The sequence below is a fragment of the Callorhinchus milii genome, unplaced genomic scaffold (genome assembly GCF_018977255.1).
Source record: "Callorhinchus milii isolate IMCB2004 unplaced genomic scaffold, IMCB_Cmil_1.0 Scaffold12, whole genome shotgun sequence".
NCBI classification, from domain to species: Eukaryota; Metazoa; Chordata; class Chondrichthyes; order Chimaeriformes; family Callorhinchidae; genus Callorhinchus; species Callorhinchus milii.
In genome coordinates, this window is record NW_024704753.1 from 11,777,360 (window position 1) to 11,803,415 (window position 26,056).

Genomic DNA, 26,056 nt, shown 5'->3' on the forward strand with positions numbered 1-26,056 from the left:
CCACAGCCTACTTGACCTGGAGACGATTCTTAATTTTAAAATATTGGGTTTTTCTGTAACTAGGTGTCTACTTCCAGGGTGATTGTTTTTTTTTAGAAATGTTAATTGTGCAAGAATGTAGAATTATGTCAATGGAGGAAATTATTTATTTTATTTTCATTGTGGTGTGAACTGGCAGCCGAAACTCAAGAGATGTTCAGATAGTCTTAGTTCCCTATCGAGAATGATAATCCCAGGGTTGGGGTGATGTGTTTTCACAGATGCTGGCAAAGCCACTGAAGCTGTTGGGGAGTGAGTCGTGTCATTTTCCATTCCCATTGTTTAGGAGATGTGCACACTGGTTAGACAGCACTGTACAAATCTCAACCTGATAAACTGGAACCTTTGAAGCCACTATACTAGTCAATTCTAACACTGCATGGGACAGTTTCCAGATCCTGAACTATGCATTGATTGGGCTGCTTCAGTTTCGTGTGAACCGTTCTACTCCGGGACAGTGAGCTGAACAGACAATGCCAGGCCAACATGGCTTCGATTTACTGCAACTTGAGAATAGAGGAGGCTGTCAGTCTCCTTCAGGATTGTAGGTTTTTTGCTGCTTGATTGTGAATTTTAAGCAAGTTGCAGTTGTCTTCCCGGAGTCCATATTACAGGAGTTCAGTGTAACCTCACCATGCGAGCAGATACTCCAGGTGAGCCTGAGCAAAGAGGGGTCCCGGGGAGGGTCTGAAAGGGAAAGAAAGACCCGAGTTGTAGGCAGGAGCAAGTAACGGTAGCGATGATTACTGCTGATAGCCAGGCTGTATCTATTTCGCTCTTCTACTTGCTGTTGATTATAGTCTATGATCTTAAAAAAAATTCCCATGAAGAAATGAAGACAAGGGGAGGATTCCTGCCATTCCCCTTCTACAAGTACAGATAAAATGTCATTGACCATTACTCTAGCACTTACATCCAATGTGCATGTCAAATCCCACAAGTGCATTACTGCCCTACACAGCCCTACCCTTATATCTTGCTTCACAATCAAATGCCAGCACAGCACTTTAGTACAGTGATAACTGATTACTTAGCACCATCCCTGTATAAATAGGCTAGCTGCGAGGTATTAGTGAGACTGTTGCTCAGTTATCCCTATTGAAATATTTAGCTGCTGAGTATTGAGTGAGTGCGAGACCCTGTCATTCAGCACTGCCCCAGGAGAAATAGGCTAGGTCAAGTCCAGTGACAAGATGTGACAATTCCCCTTCTTGTGACTGGATGACCGGGATAGCTGACTATCAGTGTGACATTTCTCATTCTTGCTGTGTAGATAGGTTTGCTGAGAGCACTAATGTGGTACAGTGGTGTTTCTCAGTGCTGTGTATATGTTTATCTATGAGAATGTATACAGGCCCCTATGTCATTTATGACATGCATGCAGACATTAGCATGCAGCTAATCACAGAGTTATCCGTCTGGTCCTGTGCTATAGCCTTGCACTGAGAAATCACGTTAATTGCAGGGCAAGCCAGACTGGCCTAACAACATTTAATCTAACCATATCATAATCCTTGCATTTGATATAAAGCCTTTCATGTCAGAAGGACATTGCAAAACGCTTTACAAGATGTACAAACCTTGAGCAACCAAACACTTTGGGAGAGCCTTATGTTGGGCACGGGTGAGTTAAATATCATGTTTAATGAGGCACAACTTCAGGTAAATGGAACAATATGTCTGTATTATTCATATGTTCTGAAGCCATGGGAATGTTGTACTGTGAACAATGGTGGTATCTACATCTAGTGAAACTCCAATCTACTGAACGTCTTAGTACTGAAACTCTATTTAAAATAAACATTTGCGGTTTGAAAATAATTGCTTTTCTGTGCTTCTTTACTACAACAACAACTTGCATTTATATAGAGGCCTCCACGCAGGGTGGCTCCCGCAAAGCTTTACACCTGGGTCTGGCATAGGGCAGAACAAGGTGGCACAACACTGGGCAAAGCAGAACTGGATGATGTGGGACATTCATAGCTGGATGGCACTGATGGCTTTAAAGGGATCTTGAATTGCTTGATCTATTGGGCTGTCACTAACAGTGAGTTGGAGCAATATCTAACATCATTGATCTTCCTTTACATTGTCCTCAGCTTCCTACAGGAGCGGACAGGCACATGACGTTTTGATGACATTTTAACTCTATATGTATCTTTGGTGCACATTGCCCCCTGTAAAAGCCACAAGATACACATAGTAGACCTAATTTTGGGGGGAGTCAGCCAGGTGTCTTAACACATTCCAACACCCATCACCATGCTTACAAGTATCCAAACCAGAGTTGCTTGCATGTCACATGGAAATTCCCCTACTGAGAACTGAATGTGCCCTTCTCACGGCCTAGCGGCAACGCACTCGCACACTTTATATACAAGAAAGTACTCGCATTTTCTAGTGCTGTATTGTAATATCTCAAAGCACACTCATCAGTAATTTCAGTTTGAAAATTTGCACACAGCAAAGTTCCCCAAACGTGTATCCAGGCTTGAAGGAATGCACTAAGGCAAAAAGTGCACTGATCATGCTCATCCCTTTTCAAGGACAGCAAGGTCCGAATGCAGGTCAAGCTTGTGGCAAACAAGACCTGTGGGCAAACAGTCCTCCTTTATTGACCTGAGCTCTTGGGAATGCAGCGGAGAATCAAAGTCCAGGATTAAGCAGTGAGGTGGATTTGTGGCAAATATGGGAAATGGCTGCAGGGAGGGAGGGCTCCAGCCTACACTGACCTGTCGCTAAGCACCCTGGAGATGGGGTCAGACCCAACAGCAAGACCCGTGCCCCAACAGCAAGACCCTCGCCCCAATGGCTGTTCTTCAGATTAAACGTTAAACTGAGATCCAGTCTGCCCGTTCAGATAGACGTTAAAGATGGAATGGTACGATTCAAAAAGAGGTTGTTTTGTCTGGTGACCTGGGTTAAAAACCTTGATAGTTGTTTGTGGGACATTGCTGGGTATAAATTAACGTGGCATTCATCATTACTGGTTACACAGAGGGTAAGTTTATTTAGATGTTTTGATGTTATTGCAGTTGTATTAATTGCAAGGATTCTTCTTGTTGGAAATGGTTGTTTATATTTAGTTGAGGGTTAGGCTTTATGATGGTTTTGGTTTGTGGGATGTCTGACTTTTGGAAACCCATCACCGTAAAACTCTCCAAACCAAACGACTGGAAGTTTCACAAATGGATAGAGATTTCCCTGTTTTTGGAATGCAATGCACACTCTCTGCCCTGAGGCACACATTCTGCTCACTTAATCCTGGAAGGATTGCCAAGAGCCAACTCCTATGTTCCGATGACTTGGGATATTGCTGGAGTTTCACTCGCTAAAATCATGTTTCTTGCCATTGCAAACACTAGGTGGCAATGTTTGCGCAGCTGGAATCACCCTATCGATTCAGACTAGGGCTTGCAGGGTTATCAGGATCCAAGTGGGAATTATCTCTGCCCCTTCAAGTTCTAGCGATGAGCCAGTTTTGTCAGGAATGCCTTGGGATACTATAGACCCATTTGGCTGAGGATCTGGACTATCAAGAAGCAAGGTAAGTCACCTTGGAGTCAACGCAGTCCCAGAGAGACAACGCCTCCCTCTTCCAACTTAGTGGGATAGTCACTATTGGTTGTTCAACAGGCTTTTATTGTGATGTTATTCCAACCTGATAGACTGCTGACTCGAGGTGTTTTCTTCCAAGTCCATGAATAAAACCAGAAGGTTTGGCAGATGTACGAGATTCGGATGGAGATGACCAATTAGTTGTGTAATAATCCAAAGTTTATTAAACAATACAAATAGCCTAACGTATTCTTAAAACTGAGACCATAAATACAGTAAACTTGATATTGATTCCACTGGGAAGCGCGCTGATCCTCTATGACGACTCCCAACTATTCCAAAGTTATATCTCTTTTAGGTGCTTTTAACTCCGCCTCCCCTACCCTGGTCTGATTCACAAGCCCCCTCCATCCTCAAGCAGTCAGTGACCTTCAGCAGACTGTTTTCCCATGAGAGAAGAACTGATAGACACCTTCAGTGAATTATTTCTACAGCCTGTGTCTCTCAGCCTTGAGAAAGGAGAATGTTAATAGAAACTGGCCTCAACTGGCTCCATCTTTCTTTAACTCCTGCTAAGCTAGTCGTTTGAGACACCAGTCCCCATCATGCCTTATGAGATTAATTGGCCATACCATAATTCTAAGGCCTTAAAAACATTAAGCATCACAAATATAATTTTGCACAGCAGAGTGGTTGTTTGGGAGAACCAGACATTTGCATAAACAACAACAACTTGTACTTATATAGAACTCTCCATGCAGGATTGCATCTCAGAGCATTTAATACCATAAAATCAGTCTCCCCCAGTGGGCTTCACAACATCTAATTCTGTGTAGGAGGCTCAGAGACGGAGGAAATCTGGAGAAAAAAGGTAACTTTTTTTCCTTTTCGTTTGGTCAGCCAGGCGTGTGACACATGTAGAAACCCATCACCTTGTTTAAGAGTATCCAAACCAGACTGAGAGTTCCACACATACAATAACAACTTGCATTTATATAGTACACTTCATGTGGGGTAGCATCCCGGAGCACTTGACAGTGGCCAAGTCTAACACTGAGCCACGGGGAGAGGGAGGGAGGGGGCAGTTGACCGTAAGCAAATCAAAAAGGTGAGACTTGATAGTGGGAAGAGAGGGGGCAAGGCGGCGGGATTGAAGGAGAGAGTTCCAGAATTTGGGGCTTTGGGTGTAGTGGCTGAAGGCACGGCCACCGGAGCCAGTCAAGCGAAGCAGCGGGTGGTGGGTGTGGGGGCGAGGGGGGTAAGCAGATTGGATACTCGGAGAGGTGCTCGGGCATGAAGCGATTTGAAAACAGGTCAGGGGATCTTGAAATCAATCCATTCGGTAATTGGGAGCCAGTGGAGTCTGGCAAATACTGGTGTGATGCGGGTACTGAGCTTTGTGCGGTTGAGTATCTGGGCAGTGGAGTTTTGATTCTCCTGCTCACGTCCTTGGCTCTTGCCTTCTCACTTCAGGCATTGACAGCATCGGCCACATTCTACACCACATTCTCCATGTCCAGATACAGTGCCCATTCTCTCCCTGAAGGGACGAAACCCTGATTACATAATACCGGAGCGTGTTAGGGGCAGGTTTATAACAACCATGGCTTGGGGACTGCAGTGTGCTTTTCAAACGGCTTCTCCTCTAGACCCGCATATTCACATACAGCAATCCCCAGTGCTCTATCCTCAGCGCTCTCCTTGTCTCTGTCTATGTGCTCGCACTTGGCAATGTCATCTGCAGATGTGAGGTTCACTTCCTCATGTATGCGGATGACATCTAACTCTACCTCCGTGCTTCCACCCTCAAATCCTGGACTACTGCTTTTGTGACAGATTGCTTATCAAACATCAAGTCCTGGATGAGGTCTAACTTTCTTCAATTGAATTTCGACAAGATTCTCCTGCTTGGCTCTTGCCTTCTCACCTCAGGCAGTGGCAGCATCAGCCTACATGAATGCACACTCCACCTCGCAGAGCTGGTGTGGAACCTCAATGTCTTGACTGACTGCCCACTGCCTTTCAAATCCCACGTCACGTTTTTATAAGCACCCTGAGACACTACCCTGCGTGGAGGGTGCTATATAAAGTGCAACTTGTTGTTGTACCCGCTCAGGTGTTCCTCATCTCCAAAATATTGCCCTCCTCCACCACAACCTTTCGACTTGGGCTGCCGAGACCCTCATCCATGCCATTATCATGTCCTGGCTTGACTATGGAAAAGCTCTGCTCCCTGGACTACCCAGCACTTGCCTACATAAGCTGCAGGATATCCAGAACTCTGCCATCCAAGTCCTTTCCCACAATAAGCTCCGCAAACCTAACATCTCCATCCTTTCAGCTCCATTGGCTCCCCACACCCCAGCGGACTGAATTCAAGCTTCTTGTTCTCACCTTTGAACCCCTCCATAGTCTCGCCCCCATCCTACCTCTGGGACCACCTTCAACCCCACAGACCCAGCCACTCCTTCACTTAGCAAGCACTGGCCTGCTTCACATCCCCTGCCTCACCACTGACGGGCTTTCAGTCATTCTGCTCTCTGCTCTCTCTCCTAGAGGGCAGAGGGCGAAACCTTGGGCAAGTTTCCTTACTCCACACGCCTAATAATAATCCCTCCAAAAACCAAAAACAATAATAAATTGGTCATTTTCAATCTACGACTGTTTGTGGGACATTGCTGTGCGCAATTGGCTGCCGCGTTCGCCCTCAAATATACAGTCAATTCACTTTACAGTATATTCCGTGAAGCGCTTTGGGACGTCCTCTCGACGTGAAAAGCGCTATATCAAATGCAAGGATTATTATTATTATTATAGAGACCCTCCATCTCCCTCCACTCTTTCAAGAAATGTCTCAAAATTTACTACTGTGACTACGCTTTCGAGCATCTTTCTACTGTCCCCAGCTCGGGTCCAAATCCTTGACTGTTCAGTTCCTTGGAACGACCAAAGGCTATACAAATCAATCAATCACTCATCTAAACATGAATATCACATGAGTCCCCAAGCTTCCTATTCCCCTCACCGATACCCCTCTATTCCCTTTTACCTCAATAATCATCAATATTCCTCTGATGCTTTTTCTTTCAACTACAGCATCTGACAATGAGTTCAACATTCTCACTAACCTCTAAATTATAATAATCCTCGCATTTGATATGTCACTTTATCATGGCTTTGAGGCTTAAAGCGCTTCACAGAACATGCGGTAAGTGAATTGACTGTATATTTTGTGGGCGAAACAGGGCAGCGTACAGTAGTGTCCCACAAACAGTCATGGATTGAATGACCAAATTATTATTATTTCTTTTAAGGGATTATGACCCCCGGAAAAGCAAAATGTCAATCGACTAACAACCGGGTTCCTACTTACTGCTCGGTAAACAGGGTCATGTGGAGTAACAAAACTTGCCCAACGTTTCACCCTGCCTGGGAATCAAACCCAGGTCCTCTCGCTTGTGAGGCAAGTGCTCTAATCATGGAACTACAGGATCCACGGAACTTCTTAATTTAGAATGGCCTGTTTCCGTGCTGTACGGTCTATGTAAATCTCTGGAGAGCCACCATTGACTTATATTTTTGTGTAGATGAGACGGACGTCCCAAAGCAAGGTCTTTTTAAATATTTCCAATTGCCACACTTACTATGATCCTCCAATTACCTTACTAACCCCAGAAACGTCAACATTACTTCCCAGCACTTGGTGACCAGGACTCTCTCATTTATATACTCTGGTCTGGACCCAAAATACAAAACTGTTGAAATTAGTAGCTGTCAACACACCACTGCATTGTCAGATGAGATGTTAAACTGAGGTCCCGTCTTCCTGTTCGGGTGGACATTAAAGATCCCGGGACACCTTTCAAAAAGAGAAGGGAGTTTCTCTCCCCTAATGTCCTGGCCAACAATCCCTGAAATAAAATTGGTCACTCATTCCATGGCTGTTTGTAGGACATTGGTGGATGCAAATTGGCTGCCACAAAATATGCCACACCGTACTGTAAATCCTTACCTTGTGAGACATTTTGATGATGTGATTAAGTACTGTATCAATTGCAAGGCTTTTATTTTTCTATTCACGTAAGCACACTTTACATTATCCTTCTAAATCCTCCAGTGATAAAAGATGAGAATATGAGCGTAGAGATTAGAGATCTTGTGGTTTGGACCAGTGTCTAACACCTGGAATACTCTGCCACGTTTTCTCATCTACATTGTTGTGTTTAATTTTCACCTGGGAGGCAAAGCAATCGGAGACACAACAAATTTACATTTACACAGTGCTTTTCACAATCGCAGTTGCAAATCATGCTACCTATGTAATAAAAACAGTCGCTGGGAACACGCAGCAGGTCAGGCAGCATCTATGGAGAGAGGAAAATGAGTTAACATTTCAGGTCGATAACATTTTGTCAGAACCCTGGGAAGGAGTGGGATGGCCGACTGGCAGAGTGTCCCAGGTGTTAGACACTAGTCTTGGTTTTGGCCCTTCAGCCCAATTGATCTCAATGTTCCAAAATAGTGTTGTTCTGATTCTCCATGTGCTCCATCATGGTTTGCACACACAATACACAGTCAATTCACTTAACACTATTTTCTGCGAAGCACTTTGAGGCATCTTGAAGATGTGATAAGGCACTATATCAAATGTAAGGATTATTATTATGGTGATATTGTGTTGCTCTTCGCTACCCTCTGCATCAATCTGATTGTCGGCCTCGAACGAATGCTGGACTTTATGGCTATTAGACAAGTAGACCAACCGTAGAAAGCAACACACTTGACTGATTTCATTAATGGTCCCTCTTTCTTATTAAGCTTTGATTGATGCTTCCACAAAGAGCACTGGAGTGTGATGGAATCTCTGCAGAGATTCAGGCAACTGATGAACCTGTGTTAATGAACATTGATATAAGCTTCATTCTATTCATACTGGTCATTCAGAAGTGCAAAGCCATTCATTCCCTTCATGGCTGTTTGTGGGTCATTGATGCATGAAAATTGGATGCCACATTCACCTACAAAATACACAACAACTAAAGTTTACAGTGAAATCCTGCAAAGTGCTTTGAGACATCTCGATGATGTATAAGGCGCTGTATCAATTGCAAGGATTATCATTATTTTAATTCAGGAGAAGAAGTGGAGGGAGAAATCTGATTCTGTCCTCAACCAGATGCTACATACACTCCTCTGTCCCTGGGGGTAGGGAATCCCCCCCACTCAGCTTGTATTAACCCTATAAGCGAAAGCCCTAACAGATAGGGTTAAGGGTTGGACAAGCGGGGGGAAAGCTTGCCAGACAGTGCTCTCAATGACAAGCTCTGTGGTTTTAGCTGATTTGACTCCAGCAGAACCTTAACGTGTACTCTGGGGTCCCCAAGCCTTGGCTCTTGCCAACCTGCGCTTAATACTATTCGGAATTAGGTACGCAGGATGCTCCCTCCAGGGAGAGAGTGCGCATTCCATTCCAACAATCTATCTTTGGAAATTTCACATATAGGTGGGATGCATGGAATTCTCAGTTTGGTTTGGATACTGTTAAGTCTGGGGATGGGTTTCCTCATGTGTCAGATACACAGTTGATTAAAATAAAATACACGCCACGTCCACCAGAGGGTACTGATAGCTAGAAATAAATTTTCACCCAACATTTGCGCATCAGAACAGACCCTTCACAGGTCAGACATACAGACGAGCCCCAGGCCAGGGGTAACCCAGAAATGACAGGTATTACCTCTCATACCTGCCGCACTTGGACAGTTGGTGAACCTCTGAGACGCACAATTTCATCAACACTCTCCCTGTCTGCCCATTGCCTTTCGATGTAAAAGTGTTTACATTGGAAAAGTTGAAAAATCTTAAATTCAGTCTTATTTTGAAAGCATTTTTTTTAAGAATTGAGAAAAATTGGCTTCCAGATTAAGGCTGAGTTTGAGAATTTTCCACAATATTGTGTCATCTTAAATCTTTACAAAGGTCTTGCAGACTTAGACGGGGAGGCATTTCATGTCTCAGCAAAAATAATTATTGTGATGGATTGTTCTTTTTCTCCCTTTCTTCCTACTTGCCTGGTCTCTCTGCCCCTGGTCTGGCCTCATCACGCTGGGGTGAGGTTCTGCGAGCACTAGTTGCCCACTGGTGCCTTGTCCAAATGGGCATTGTCCGTGTGTGAGCTTTGGCAGTGAATGTCGACTAGTCACTTGACTGCAGAGGGTACCCCAGCCAAGCCTGATCCTCTTCTCAACAGTAGAGTTACCAGGAGCAGGAACCCTGGCTGTTTACCGCAGGAAGGCTAGTGCCTCCCTGTGCAGCCCTAGCTGAGACCAGGAAACCCAGCATCACCGAGAGCTTGTGGTCTGTCAGCTGCTGCTCTGTCTGCTACACTGTGTTGCTGCCTTGGCTTCAATCAGATAACACAGCACAGACTTCGACTGGGACTTGGGGCATTCCAAGTGTACATTTCTCAGTCACTCACTGAGCTGGGGAGGAATAACAACAACAAATTACGTTAGTACAGCGCCTTTCACATCGGGAGGACGTCCCAAAGCGCTGAACAGTCAAGGATTTGCACCCAAGCTGGGGGTTGGGATCAGGAGGGGTGGAGGGCAGGGAGGCTGTGGATAGGAGGGTGATCAAAGATGCAATCAAAGAGACGTGCCTTGAAAGAGCTGCCTTGAAAGAGGCAAAGGAAGGGACGAGGCAAGGGATTCTGTGGGACGGAATTCCAAAGCATGAAGGCAGAAAGGGCCACTGATGGTGGGGGACATGGAACAGGCCAGAGCCCACTGAGCGGAGGGCGCGAACAGGTTGGTATGGAGTTGCAGGACACACAGGTAGGAAGGAGCAAGGCCGAGGAGAGTTTGAAAGCAAAGCCTACAAAAAAACTATTAAGTTAACTCTGCTAACTTCTACCTTGCACTGTAAGTGTGTATGCTTTGTGCTGTAAAGGGGCCTCACAGTGCTATTAGAAATGATGAACTGGGTACAAATAAACTAATAATAATAAGACTTCTTTGTATCATTGCAGTGACCTGTTTGTGATGCAGCGCTTTTGGAAGTTGTTTGAACTATTTGCTATTTGATACTATGACGGGGTTAAACCCTGCCACTGCCTTTTAATAGTTATTGGGGATCAATATATGTGTAAAGGGATCTTACCACAACTGGACCCCAATCTTGAAAATTGGGCACCAGTCCTAGGAGTACCAATATAAAGCTGGGTGCTTGGGATGCGAGAGGAGAGTCTGAAGAAGATGGATGTACAGCGGTGGAGTTTCCTTGTTAAAATATATGTTTTTCTTAAAATTATTGTGCAAGTTTTGTTTTTTCAGACACGTTGAAAATGAATGTTACACGTAAACTCCACAGATGCTGAAAATATAAGAGTTACATTCAGAATTACACACCCCTTCTCTCCCCAGCAGTTTTCAGAAAAATCCTCTCAATTTTCTGACTTGGCTTAGCTCAGGGATAATATTCTCGCCCCTGAGTTAGAAGGTTGTGGGCTCAAATTCCCAGTGGGGTCTTGAACTCGCATAGGCTAAGCTAATACTCCAACGGAGATGCTGTCCTTCGGATGAGACGTTAAACCGAGGTCCCGCCTTCAGGTGGATGTTAAAGATCCTATAGCACTATTAGAAACAGAAGAAAGTTTCTCTCCCCAGTGTCATGGCCAACAATCCCCCAGATAAAATTGGTCACTTTTCATAGCTGTTTGTGGGACATTGCTATGCGCAATTGTGCTGCTGCGTTTGCCTACAAATATAGTCACTTCATTTCACAGTAAATCCTGTGAAGAACTTTGAGACGTGCTTCCGACGTGATAAGGTGCAATACCAAATGCAAGTATTATTATAGAGCAGTTTCTTTGCTGCCTGTTACTTTCTCTCATTTATTTGCTGGCTGGTGTTGATTCTGCTAACTGAGTGCCAGCCATGAGGCCCTGGCAACCCACATCCAGCTCCAGCAGGAACTTTGGACAAAAAGCCCTTTTGAGGCCAGTTTAACACTCGCCTCAGGACACAGTCACCTACTTCCACCAACAGCTCTGGCTGCAGCGTCTGATTCCACAGCCTTCTACAAGGGCAGTGAGTGTCGTTGGTTTGCAGGATTATTAGCAGCGACTTTTAATGGTCTCTGCAGACTGTCCAGTATGAAATTGGTGTTTCATGTTCTTTTAGTGCACTGTAAATGTTTGCATTCCTTCACTCCTCATCTCTAAACACATAAAAGCCCCACTTTGGGACTTTGAACTCATAGTCTAAGCTGATACTCCAATGCAGTGCTCAGGGTGTGTTGCAGTGTCAGAGGTGCTATCATTCAGATGAGACATTAAACCAAATCCCATCTGCCTGTTCAGGTGGTTTTTAAAGATTCCACGGCATTATTTGAGAAGAGAAGGGAGTTTTTCCTGGTGTCTTGGCCAACAATCTCCTAGATAACATTTATGGTCATTCACTCCATGGCTGTTTGTGGGATGTTGCTGTGTTCAAATTGGCTGCTGCACTCATCTATGAAATACAACAACTACTTTTCATTTTTTTTGGCGCCCTCCACGCCAGGCAGCGTCTCAAAGCGCTTAACAATGTGGAGCCCGAGGCCGAGCCAGGAGGAGGGGAGGGGGAAGGTGATCATAGGCGCGGTCAAAGAGAAAGGTCTTCAGGCGTGACCTGAAGATGGGGAAGGAGTTGAGGGAGGGAATTTCGAAGTTTAAATACTAGAATGAGGATCTTGAAGTCGATCCGCTCTATGACAGGGAGCCAGTGTAGTTTGGCAAGAACTGGAGTAATCAGGGTATAACATTTGGTGTGGGTGAGAATGCGGGCGGTGGAGTTTTGAATGAGCTGGATTTTGTGACTAGTGGAGAAGGGGAGACCGGTGAGGAGGGCATTAGAGTAGTCCAGCCGAGAGGTGACAAAGGCATGGACAAGGGTTTTGGCAGCTTTTAGGGTGAGGTATTGTCGGAGACGGGCAATGTGGCGGTGGTGGAAGAAAGCGGTGCTGGTCAGGGAGCGGATGTGGGGGAGGAAGGATAACTGGGGATGGAACGTGATGCCTAAGTTGCACTTGGGTTCGGAGAGTTTTAAGCACAGGTCAGGTAGGTTGAGGAGGTTGGAACCATGGGACAGAAGACATCGGCGGGAGGCAAAGTGTATGGGTTCCATGTTGTTAACATTTAACTGCAGGAAATTTGCACTCATCCAGCTCTTGATGTCCGACAGACAAGCTGACAGAACATTAGGGGACTGGGGGTCGCAGCTGGAGGTGGAAAAGTAGAGTTGAGTGACATCCACATACACGTGGAAGTTAACCCCGTGTCTACGGATGACATCACCGAGAGAGAGCATATAGATAAGAGAAGGGGGCCAAGGATGGATCCTTGGGGTACCCGCAGGTGATAGGGTGGGGGCAAGAATAAAAGCCACTTGCAGAAATGTAGTTCTGGCATTTGTAAGGTAGGACTTGAACCAAGCAAGTGCGGACCCACTGAGATGGATGATGGAGGAGAGGCGGTGGAGGAAAATGGCGTGATCAACTGTGTTGAATGCAGCGGAGAGGTCTAGGAAGACGAGGAGGTAGAGGGAGCCCTGGTCACAGATAGAAAGGATATTGTTTGTGATCTTCACGAGCGGTGTCTCTGTACTATGGGCAGGGCGGAAACCGAAATGGAGGGGTTTGAGTAGGGTGTGGAGGGAGGGATGTTTGTGAAGTTGGTTGTCAACAACGTGTTCCAGAACTTTGGCAAGGAAGGGCAGGTTTGAGATAGGGTGGTAGTGGCCGAGGTTGAAGGGATCGATTTTTTTTTAAGTAATGGGGTGATGACCGCAGTTTTGAGTGGGGTTGGGACTGATTCTGAGGAGAGAGACTAATTAATAGTGTCTGCCAGCAGTGGGCAGAGGAGGGGGAGCTGGGTGATCAGCAGTTGGGTGGGGAGGGGGTCGAGGCAGCAGGTGGTGGGTTTCATTGTGGTGATGGTGGATGAGAGGGAGGAAGGAGAGATAGGGGCAAATGAATGTAGGATGGGGGCCATGGTAGAAGCTGAGGACGGAGTGGGTGAGGGAGACGGAATGGGGATGGCGATAGGCGACACAGGGCAGAAGGATGAAGTTGCCAGGTGGATGTTATCACGATAAATACACAGCCACGATACTTCACAGTAAATCCAGTGAAACACTTTGAGACATTTCAACAATATGATAATGCATTGTATTGAATGTGATTATTAATCTGGTTTCTATGACTCACCAGTGCACATCATCAGTGTTCAGGTATTAGGTTACAGACCTCGGGGTGGGTGAGTACATCACATTCACTGCTGCTGCGAATGAAAACGCTGCTCTTGCCCAGTACAGTCTTTCCCCTCATCCCCCCTCCCATGTGGTGTATGCTTCAGAACTAATGTGGATTTGCCCATTAATCCTGGTTTACTCAGTTGATCTTTTCAACTGTAATCCAATGCCTCAGGCTGCACATATCCACAGTTATCAGTTTAGTTGTTGATCCACTAAGCCTCTGCTTTATCTGATACTATTGTTTCATCCTGTTTTCCGGTGTTATCCTGTACCTATTAATAATAATAACAGTAATTTGATGCAGTACCCATATAACACTAAAGAGCTTGAAATTTAGTATATATTTTATAGGTTGAACATGGCATCCAATTTGGACAAAGGAACATCCCATGTTTTAAAGAGCTTTACAACTAATTGCTGCAAAGTGTTGTGACTCTGTATTTTGTAGACAGGTACGTACACCAGCCGATTTGTACCAAGCAATGTCCTACAAAATGCCAGGAGGTGAATGACCACAATCTTGGGGGATTCTGGAGGCCTGCAGCTCAGTGGTAAGAGCACTGGCCTCACAATCAAGAGACCTGAGTTTGATTCCCGGTAGGCAAAATGTTGGGCAATTTTCCTGACTCCACACGCCTCTGTTTACCTAGCAGTAAGTAGGAACCCGGTTGTTAGTCGATTGCTGATCGCTTTTCTGGGTGGAATAATTCCTTCAAAAAAATAGTAATAATGATAATAAATTGGTCACTTCAATAACTGTTTGTGGGACACTGCTGTGTGCAATTGGCAGCCACGTTTCGCCCCCAAATATACAGTCAATTCACTTTATAGTATATTCTGTAAAGTGCTTTGAGACGTCTCGAAAACTTGATAAGGTGCTATATAATAATAATAATCCTTGCATTTGATATACCGCTATTCACGTCTTCTCGACGTCTCAAAGCGCTTCACAGAATATACTGTAAAGTGAAGTGACTGCATGTTTGTGGGCGAAACGCGACAGCCAATTGCGCACAGCAGTGTCCCACAAACAGTCATGGATTGAAAATGACCAATTTATTATTGTATAACAATTTATTATTATTATATCAAATGCAACAACAACAAAATTACATTTTATTGCGTCTTTCATGTTGGGAGGACGTCCCAAGACGCTGGACAATCAGGGTTTCGGACCGGAGCTGAGGTTCGAGATTGGGGAGGGTGGAGGGCGGTGAGGGGAAGGAGAGTGATCGAAGACACGGTCAAAGAGGAGGGTCTTGAGATGGGTCTTGAAGGAGGCAAGGGAGGGAGTGAGGCAGAGGGAATACGGGATGGAGTTCCAGAGGGTGGCGGCAGAGTGGCTGAAAGCCCGCCCGCCAATGGTGGGGTGGGTGATGCGGGGGACGTGAAGCAGACCGGAGCCCGCTGAGTGGAGGGAATGGGCAGATTGGTAAGGGGCTAGGAGGTTGCAGAAGTAGGGGGAAGCAAGGCCATGAAGGTGAATACCAGGATCTTGAACTGTATCCTCTGTATGATGGGAAGCCAGTGGAGTCGGACAAAGATGGAGGTGATAGGGTCATGGAGCCTGGTGTGGAAGAGGACAGAGTTCTGGATGATCTGCAGCCTATGGAGGGAGGTGTTGGAGAGGCCAACAAGCAGAGAGTTTGCATAGTCAACCCTGGATGTTATGAATAAGTGTATGAGGGTTTTGACGGCCTGCGCTGTGAGACAATGCCAGAACTGGGTGATGTTGCGGAGTTGGGGGAAGGCAGACCAGATCATGGCATGGATGTGGGGTAGAAAGGATAGTTGAGGGTCAAACAAGATGCCAAGGTTCCGTCTTGCAAGGATTATTATAGTCAGGACACTGGGGGAAACTTCCTTCACTTTTCAAATAGTGCAGAGGGATCTTTACAGTTCACTTGGAGCAGCATACAGGAGCTCGTTTTAACATCTCACTGAAGAACGGCAGCTCCAATACAGCACTTCCCAAAGCCTGCACTTGTGTGTCAGCCTCGTCAGTGAGCATCCAGGACTCTCACATGGGAGCGAAGGAGAGGGAAGGATTAGGTGGTGGGGAGGGTGGAGGAGAAAGTCATGTCACTACAAATCCACACCCTATGATTGGGTGACTCCAGGCTTCAGGGAGACAGACTGCTCACAGCCACAAATCTGAGAGGCTCAGGCATGACTTGCCCTGACTCCTGTATTTGGTTCTCTCTGTTCATGAATAGATTTAGAGCCACAAAGGGCAATTTCAGGACAGACACCAGAAAGTATTTATTTCCCAGATGGTAAATGATGACTGGAGCAGGTTGCCAGGGGTGTGGCTGAGGCCAAGGTGCTTGCTTGTTTTTTTAAAAAGCTTGATAGTGTGATGGGTGGATGTTCTAGAAGGATGAGATCAGATGGGCCAAAGGGCCTTCTTCATCTGAACTGATCTGGTGAAAGGTTGGGTTGTTATTTGACATCAGTGAATCTGATGTGAGGGATTCTGCGCATGGGAGAGGAGGAGAAAGAGAGAGAGAGAGAGAGAAAGGGTTTGGGCGGAGGTGGGGAAGGGAATAGATAGAGATAACAAACTATCCCCACATCCCATGACTGGATAACGCAGTGTGCCTGCTCTCCATTCTGCATCACTTCACTTTGATCTTGTGATTTAAAGTGGTTTGATTGTGCCCCTGTGGGACATTTATCCCTTTTTTTATTCTTGAGAAATGAGGGCCTGAGCGACAGAGCAGCTGTCTTTCTCCAGTTTATTCTAGTTTTATTTGAAAGCAATACAGAGGTGTGTCTGTCTGTCTCTGTCCTTCTGTGTGTGTGTGTGTGCCCAGTGTGATACCAGGCTTTGTGATCACATAGAATATCAGTGACACACCAATGCTACACTGACAACTCACATTGCTCACATGTGTACGGCTCAGCTCTGCCACTGAGGAAGTGAGTGATCAAACTAACCTTTAATGTATTTTTTCTTGTCACATTTCCTCTTCTCCTCTCTTTGGCGACAAGATCACAAGATTGCTTCTGATGAAAAAGGCCCTTCGGCCCATCTGATCTCACCCTCACACTTCTGTTTATCGAGCAGTAAGTAGGGACTCAGTTGACAGTCGATTGGCGGATCACTTCCGGAAGCAAACAGCCCGTTTGTATTGCACCTTTCATATCAGGAGGACGTAATAATCACTTCCCAAAAAANTATTGTCACTCAATCCATGACTGGTTGTGAGACATTGCTGTGTGCAATTGGCTGCCGCATTTCGCCCACAAAGTACAGTCAATCCACTTTACAATATATTCTCTGAAGTGTTTTAGACCTCTCAACGACGTGATTAGACGCTAAATCAAATGCAAGGATTATTATTATTATCACTCCAGAGCCCACCCTACCGTTCCCCCCCATCACAGCTTTGAGCTGCATTTTAAACAAATCCCAGTTTCCTGGTCACAACCCCCCTTCCTAGCAATACTGTTCCAACTGTTAATTACCCTCTGGGTAAAGAAAACCTTCCTGGTGTCTGTCCTGAAATTGCCCGCTTTACAACTGTAAGCCTGTGACCTCTGTTGTTACTGTCTGGCACACCTTACAGTATAAAGAAGATGGTCCTTCAAGACCTCATCCCTGCAAGCTATCCCCTGCCTGAGCGACCTACAGTCAGATTCAATGGAGGACTTCAGAATCCTAAAAGGTTTTGAGAAGATGGACAGTAAACATTTTCTTTTTCCGGTTAGTGAATCGTTACCAACCAGGGCCATAGCTCAAGATGGTCAATAGATATTCAGTCAGGTGTCTGACATGTGCAGAAACCCATCAGCTTGATTAAGAGTATCTGTCTAACGAGCTAAAACTGCATAGCTTGTCATTGAGAGTACTGTCTGCAAGCTTTCTGCTCCATATCTAGCTCACACCATCGTGTTCATTGACGCTGCTGGGTTGACAGAAGTTGTGTGGGAAGAATCCTTGTCCACCATATCTGCCCTGTAAGTTCTGACGATGAACCAGGTTGGCAGTGCTTTTGAGTGCTGTGGCCCTTTTTGTCTCAGGAAACAGACTAGAAACTCACAGACGATTAAGACCTGAGTTGAGGGTAGAGTATTTTTGTCAGGCAGACAGTTAATAGCAGCTGGAATGCTTTGTCTTAAGTAGCTAAAATGAGGGTCATAACAAGATTTAAAGGGAATTGGATAGTTATTTGAAGAGAAATAATGTGAAAGGAAATGGGTAAAACTGAGGTAGATGGTTCCAGTGCAGGAGCAGCACAGGCTCGTTAAGCTGAATAACCTGTGAGAGGCATTATATAACAACTTCCATTTACACAGCGCCCTTCATGCGTGACAATGTCATGGAGTGGCCGAGCCGGGGGAGGGAGGAGGTGAATGTAAGCTTGGTTGAAGAGGAGGGTCTTCAGTCATTATCTAAAAAATGGGAAGCGGGGCTAGCCTGAGGGATTGAGAAAGAGAGTACCTTTGGGGTGTAATGGCTGAAAGCCAAATGCAAGTTATTGTTATATCCTCCTTATTACACTGTCATTTCTATGATTCAGTACAAATTCTCTTATTTCAGAAGTCTGGTATCATGGTGGTAAGGTTTCCTTGTTCTTGTTACCATTTTTACAAGGTTTAGGTTTGTGGTGAATTAATTTCTGATGCACCCCATGTGCCCAGAGTGAGTCTGTAACATTTTTAAACACATTAAACTTTATTTTAGAAACCTGATCGCTCGTGTATTGCTTTATATCTGAACAAGAGCAGTACAGGATGTGGCAAAAGTGCACTGTCTGTCCACTCAAAACACTTCCCAAATCCTGGTTCTGCATGTTGTGAGAATCAGTGGGAAATTACATAGTATTGTTTTACATTGCAAACCAGGTGACTCATTCCTTCAATTAGCTCTTTGATGTATTTTGCTGGCAAACACATCAATTTGCATTGAAATAACTCTTGTAAATGTTGTTTATTCAGGGGAAAAAAGCAACATGCTTAATGCTTTATGGTTTCTTAACCCTACTTTGTAATAATTTGGCAACGGGCATGTATTCAAAAATGTTTACAGAATTTGTATCTTTTAATACCTTGTTTTAATATTTCCTATTTTGGGTTATTATTGTTTTATTTTAAGCCTATAATGTGGATTCCTGTAGCGTAGAGGTTAGAGCACTCACCTCGCAAGTGAGAGGACCCGGGTTTGATTCCCGGGTCGGGTGAAACCTTAGGCAAATTTCCTTACTCCACATGCCTCTGTTTATCAAGCAGTAAGTACTACCAGTTGTTAGTCAATTGGTGGATCACTTTCTGGGGGTAATAATTTCCCCCCACAAAAAAGAAATTTGGTCACTCATTCCATGACTGTGGGACACTGTTGTGTGCAATTGGCTACTGCATTTCGCCCACAAAATTCACTTACAATATTTTCCATGAAATGCTTTGAGACATCTCAATGACATGATAAGGAGTTACATCATGTGTAAGGATTATTATTATCTGAACCTCCTCCAGTTCAGCAGGTAATTTACAGCCAGGCCTTTCCTATGCTATCCTGTAACCAATTACTAAGAAGTGTTATATTTATTTAGTTGACTTGATTTCCCTTATTCCCTTTGTGATATTCAAGATGGTTGGAGGTTGGAGCCCAGGGCTAGTTAGGTCTCAGTTGGATGAGTTGGTAACTCTCTCGTCTCTGAGGCAGAAGGTTGTAGGTTCAAGGCCCAAAATCGGAACTTTAAACTCAAAGTCAATGCAATTCAGGCAGATGTTCAAGATAATAATAATAATATAAGAATAATAATCCTTGCATTTGATATAGGGCCTCATCATATCTTTGAGACGTCTGAAAGCACTTCACAGAATATACTGTAAAATGAATTGACTGTATATTTTGTGGGTGAAATGCGACAAACGTGGAATTCAGTTGTGCACAGCAGTGTCCCACAAACAGTTGTGGATTGAGTGACACAATTTTTTTTAGGGATTATTGCTCCCGGAAACCGATCCACCAATCGACCAACAACCGGGTTCATACTTACTGCTAGGTAAACAGAGGTGTGTGGAGTAAGAATTTGCCCACGGCACTAACAGATAAGGGAGTTTGTGGCTGACAAAGCCCCAAATAAAATTGATCACTCACTTCACGTCTGTTTTGTGCAATACAGCTCCCTAATAATAATAATACTACTACTGATAATATTTGAACAGGCAGATACTTCACACATCCCACCTGAATGACAGCACTTCAAACAATACAGCGTTCCCCAAGGGAGAGGTACTAGATGGAAGCTAGAATTGATGGAACCTGATAAGTGACAGTTCCTTAGAGTCAGGCACTTACTGTTCATAGACTTTAATTAGAGCAGTGGGTACCACAACACACCCATTATCAGATCAACCGAAAGTAATTCTCTGCTATTCTCCCATCAAACACTTCCAGGGATGGCACGGCACAGGTTAGAGGCGGAGAGGCTTTAGGGTTAGGGGTAAGAATATTCCACCTCGGTCTAGGTTTGGTTTATTGTGTTGCATTTTAGAGCATCCAGAAGTTGGTAACTTGTTGAATTCAGTTAAATCTTTGAAGTCGTTTTTTTCTAAAATAAAATTGAGGAACTACTTCGATGTAAAAGGCTGCCATTTCTGTAAACTCAGAAATGCTATGTGAACGGAGTAAACGAGAATAATAATCCTTGCATTTGATACAGCACCTCATCACATCGTGAAGACGTCTCAAAGCGCTTCCATAATATATTGCAAAGTGGATTGACTGTGTATTTTGTGGGTGAAATGCAGCATCCAACTGCACCCAGCAGTGTCTCACAAAGAGTCGTGGATTGAGTAACCCCATTTTTTTTTAGGGATTATTACCCCCGGAAAGCGATCTGCCAATCAATCTGGGTTCCTATTTATTGCCAGTAACTGGATGGCAATCAGACTTAGAGAGTGATTATAGATTCTAGCAGCCACTAGCATATGGCGTAAGGAAACTTACCTAAAGTTTCGCCCCATCTGGGAATCGAACGCAGTCCACTCGTTTGTGAGGCGAACCCACTAACCACTAATGGTATGGGATTCTACAACAGAGCTACCGGGTTCCAAATCTGGATCCAAGTGGAATTTCTGCCACTGTGTGCCTTCACCCTCAGGAACAGTGAGACAGCAGACAGTGAGACAGATGCCATAGTTACAATGCTTTGTTTCTGCTTTTACAATCCATCGATTGACACTGATTGCCTCAGGGGCCGAGTTGTACATAGCTATGTGCCGATTATCTGCCCCAATGGGTCTTGTTCCATTTCTCAACCCTGTAACAGGTTCCTGCTTAAGCCACCTACAGAAATTCAGCTGTGACCAATGTGTGCTCTCTCAATGGTTATTTCTGTCACTCTGCTTTTTCAGAAGGACAATCAAGCCATTGTTTGTTGGATAAATTAGACTTGTTTTCGCAGTTAGCAGCTCTCACGATCTTCCTTTGCCTACTTGCTGGGCTCGATTCCTCCTTAAAACAGGTGAAAGATCAGCTTAGACACAGCTCTGATTGCTGAAACCAGCAAGTGTTTCAGTGTTGGTAATCATTAATTGGGAAATCCCATTGTAGACAGGGATCACCTTTATTGGAGAGGGTGCAACAGCAGATGTAAGGAATGGTCTCATTTTTTATTTCCTAAAAGAAGGCATTAAATCCAGGCTGAGTCATGTTAATAATAATAATAATAATCCTTGCATTTGATATAGCGCTTTTCATGTCAGGAGGACATTCCAAAGCGCTTCACAGAACACACTGTAAAGTGAATTGACTGTATATTTGTGGGCGAAAGCGGCAGCCAATTGCGCACAGCAGTGTCCCACAAACAGTCGTAGATTGAAAATGACCAATTATTATTGTTTTTGGTTTTGGAGGGATTATTATTAGATGTGTGGAGTAAGGAAACTTGCCCAAGGTTTCGCCCTCTGCCTGGAATTGAACTCAGGTCTCTCACTTGCAAAGTGAGTGCTCTAACCACTGAGCTACAGGACTCCACATGTTAGCTCCTGATCACAACTGTTCACACTGGTGTTGACACTGAGGGACTGAGGAGAACAGCTTTTATGACAAACAGGTCCCTGATAAAGGATCATTTTGCTGCTATTTTACTGTGATATTGCAAAGACAGTTTGTGTTTGATATAGACCGTTTGTATTAGACAGTCGCTGGGTCTTACAGCGATGACACAACCCTATAGTGCATGTTGTGCAGTTTCTGTCTGTATAATTTTGGAGATTTCACAGTCATTTTCAAAGTAAATAATCATTAAATATGCTAATTTTTCTATATTCTCGACAACATACACAGTCACCCTACCTCTGCAACCCATTAAAACTTCGCCAACCTGTCCATCGCTCTACTCTGCAGGCGCTGATCTGCTCCACTGTCAGAGATGGGACATTCAGCCTTTCTGTCCATATCCTCTGGACTCCATCCTAGAGCCTCACTCCCTCCCTTGCCTCATTGAAGGCCTATCTCACGTCCTTCCTTTTCAACCGTGCTTTCGGTCATCTTCCCTCCTCCACCTCCTTTCCCTCCGCCCCTCTCTGATCTCAAACCACAGCTCGGGTGCAAATCCCTTATTGTCAGGCTTCTTGGAACATGTGAAAGGCGCTGCATAAATGCAATTTTGTATTGTTATATTTCCATAATACCTTTTAAAAGCTAATATGGATTCTGCTTCATTCATGGCAGGATATTCCACTCCCTAACAACCCTTTGTGAAGTCCTGTAGCTCAGTGGTTAGAGCACTCGCTTTGCAAGTGAGAGACCTGAGTTCAATTCCAGGCAGAGGGCGAAACCTTGGGCAAGTTTCCTTAATAATAATAATCCCTCCAAAAACCAAAAAAAAATAGTAAATTGGTCATTTCAATCTACGACTGTTTGTGGGACATTGCTGTGCGCAATTGGCTGCCGCATTCGCCCACAAATATACAGTCAATTCACTTTACAGTGTGTTCTGTGAAGCGCTTTGGGACGTCCTCCCGACATGAAAAGCACTATATCAAATGCAAGGATTATTATTATTATTATAAAAACATCTCCTAAACTTTACCTTTTTGAAAATGACTGTAAATCTATGCCCTCTGGATATTGACTCTGTGACCAGTAACTGGAGGGCAATCAGACTTAGAGAGCGATTATAGATTTTAGCAGCCACTGGCATATGGCATAAATGTTAGCTGCATTTTCTCTATAATTGTAGTTGCCTTGGAGTCAGAAAGTTCTGGGTTCAAACTATGGGTTGAACTCACTGGTTGTTCTAAGCTGACATTCCAGCGGTGCTGGGGGAGTGCTGCATTGTTGGAAGTACCGGCCTTCATATGTGACGTTAAACCAAGGTCCCATCTGCCTGTTCGGGTGGACGTTACACATACCATTATTCAAGAAGAGAAGGGAGTGTCCTGTCCATCAATTCCCACCCCACCCCCACCAGAAAGTTGGCCATTCACTTGTTACCAGTTTGTGGGATATTACTGTATGCAATTTAATTGCGCATCCGACTACAAAATACACACTCACTCACATTACAGTAAAATTATGCTTTCAGAAATCTTGACTACATAATAAGGCATTAAATAAATACAAGGACATTATTATTAATATTATTATTTGTTACATGAGCTTCACAGGCTGACTGTGCAGGAACTGGATGAACAACCTACAACCACAATAACCCCAGTCACCAGGTATCTGGAAATCAAACGTAGCCGGACCAGGCCGAAACCGAACAATTAAAAGAAAACTTCCACAGTCAGGGATATAGACTTTGACCCTTCATGGCTCTGTCGTTGACTGGTTCAGATTGTACTTCTCACACCACCTCCACTTCATCTCCACAACCAATTTCTCCTCTAGCCCCTGCACTGTCTTGTGCAGCGTTCCTCAAGGCTCTGTCCTTGGTCCCCTCCTCTTCAATATCTATATGCTCTTTCTTGGTGACATCATCTGCAGACATGGAGTCAACTTCCACATGATGATACCCAACTCTATCTCTCTGCCTCCACCCTTAATGCCAGGACCACTGCTGTGCTGTGACTGTTTGTTAGACATAAAGTCCTGGATGAGAGCTAACTTTCTTCAGTTGAACGTCAGCAAGATCGAGGCTCTTCTGATTGTCTCCCGTCAGCACCTCCTCACCTCAGGCGCTGACAGCATCACCATCCATAGGTGCACACTTCACTTTACTAAGCCAGTCCGGAACCTAGGGATCTTGTTTGACCCTCAACTATCCTTTCTACCCCACATCTGTACCATGACCCGCTCTGCCTTCCCCCACCACTGCAACATTGCCCGGCTCCGCCACTGTCTCTCTCCGCAGTCTGCCGAAACCCTTATACACGCTTTCATTACATTGAGGCTTGACTATGCAAACTCCCTGCTTGTCGGCCTCCTCAACTCCTCTCTCCATAGGCTGCAGATCATCCAGAATTCTGAAGCCCGTGTCCTCTCCAGCACCAGGCTCCGTGACACTATCACCCCCATCCTCGCTCGACTCCACTGGCTTTCCATCACACAGAGGATACATTTCAAGATCCTGGTCCTCACCTTAAAGCCTTCCATGGTCTTGCACCCACCTACCTCTGCGACCACCTACCATCCTGCCTACTCCCTCCGCTAAGCGGGCTCCGGCCTGCTTCATGTCCCCTGCTTCGCTCACCCCACTTTTGGTGGGCGGGTCTTCTGCCACACTGCCCCCACTGTCTGTAACTCCATCCCACAGTCCCTCTGCCTCACCCCCTCCCTTGCCTCCTTCAGGACCCATCTCAAGACCCTCCTCTTCAACCGTGCTTTCGATCACCCTGCTTCCCCCTCTGCCCTCCACTCACCCCGATCCCAGCTCGGGTCCAAAACTCAACTGTTCAGCGCCTTGGGACTCCTCCTAACGTGAAAGATGCTATACAAATGTAATTTTGTTGTTTTTGCAGTGAAATATTTGCCTATCTCATTTGCACTGAGGTAACATTGATTTAAATAAATGAACATTTCACACTCTGTGCACATGACGCTGCCTCATTTGTAACAATAAAAGCTTTGAAATGTAACCTCATTTGCAAAACTACTGTGACAAGATTCAGCCAACTGTACCACAGGCAAAATCATGCTAAGTCTGTGAGTGCCCAGAACACAAACTGAAAGCCAGGAAAAGAAGATTGATTGTTAATAATTAATGTTAATTACATAATTATGGTAATTTTATCATTAAAGGCACCTGCAATTCATTCTTTGCACTTGTTCACACACCGCACATAATAGCCCCATTTGGCATAATAATACTTGCCTTATGTCATCAAAACATCTCTAAGGATTTTGAAAGTAGGCGGTGTATTTTGTAGGTGAACACGGCAGCCAATTTGCGCACAGCAATATCTCACAAATAGCCAAAAGCGAGTGAACAATTTGATTTGGGGGAATTTGTTGGCTAGGATACTAGGAGAAACTCCCTTCTCTTTCCAAATAGTGCCATGGGATCTTTTCTATCCACCTGAATAGGCAGACAGGATCTTGGTTTAACGTCAATACCTCTGTTGATTCTTGAACATGATTGGATAACAGACATATAGCACACACACAGTCAAACGTTTCCTCTGGGTACAATGTTATATATCCCGACGTAAAAGGCACTATACAAATGTAATTTTGTTGTTATTGCAGTGAAATATTCGCCTATCTCATTTGCACCGAGGTAACATTACCCTATGTGAAGAGGTTGTTGTTGTTGTTAACAGGTTAACCCACATGATCTCTTCTCTAAAGTAACAACCCTGCTGTTTCGCTAGCCCCAAAGGCAACTTGTTTCTTAAATGAGTCCAGCTTCTATACCTCTTCCTTGTAACCTGTAACAACAACAATAATAGCCCCTTCACATAGGGTAAAGTCTGACAGAGGGTGTGGTCAAAGACAGAGTTTGGATTGAAAGACAGATAGAGAGTGGACAAGATGGAGTGATAGAGGCAGTAAAATTACATTTATATAACGCCGTTCATGTTGGGAGGATGTCCCAAGGCGCTGGAGGTAGTAATAATCCTTGCATTTGATATAGCGCCTTATCACGTCTTTGAGATGTTTCAAAGCATTTCACAGAATATACTGTAAAGTGAATTGACTGTATATTTTGTGGTGAAACAGCAATGTCCCACAAATAGTCATGGATAGAGGGATTCAATTTTTT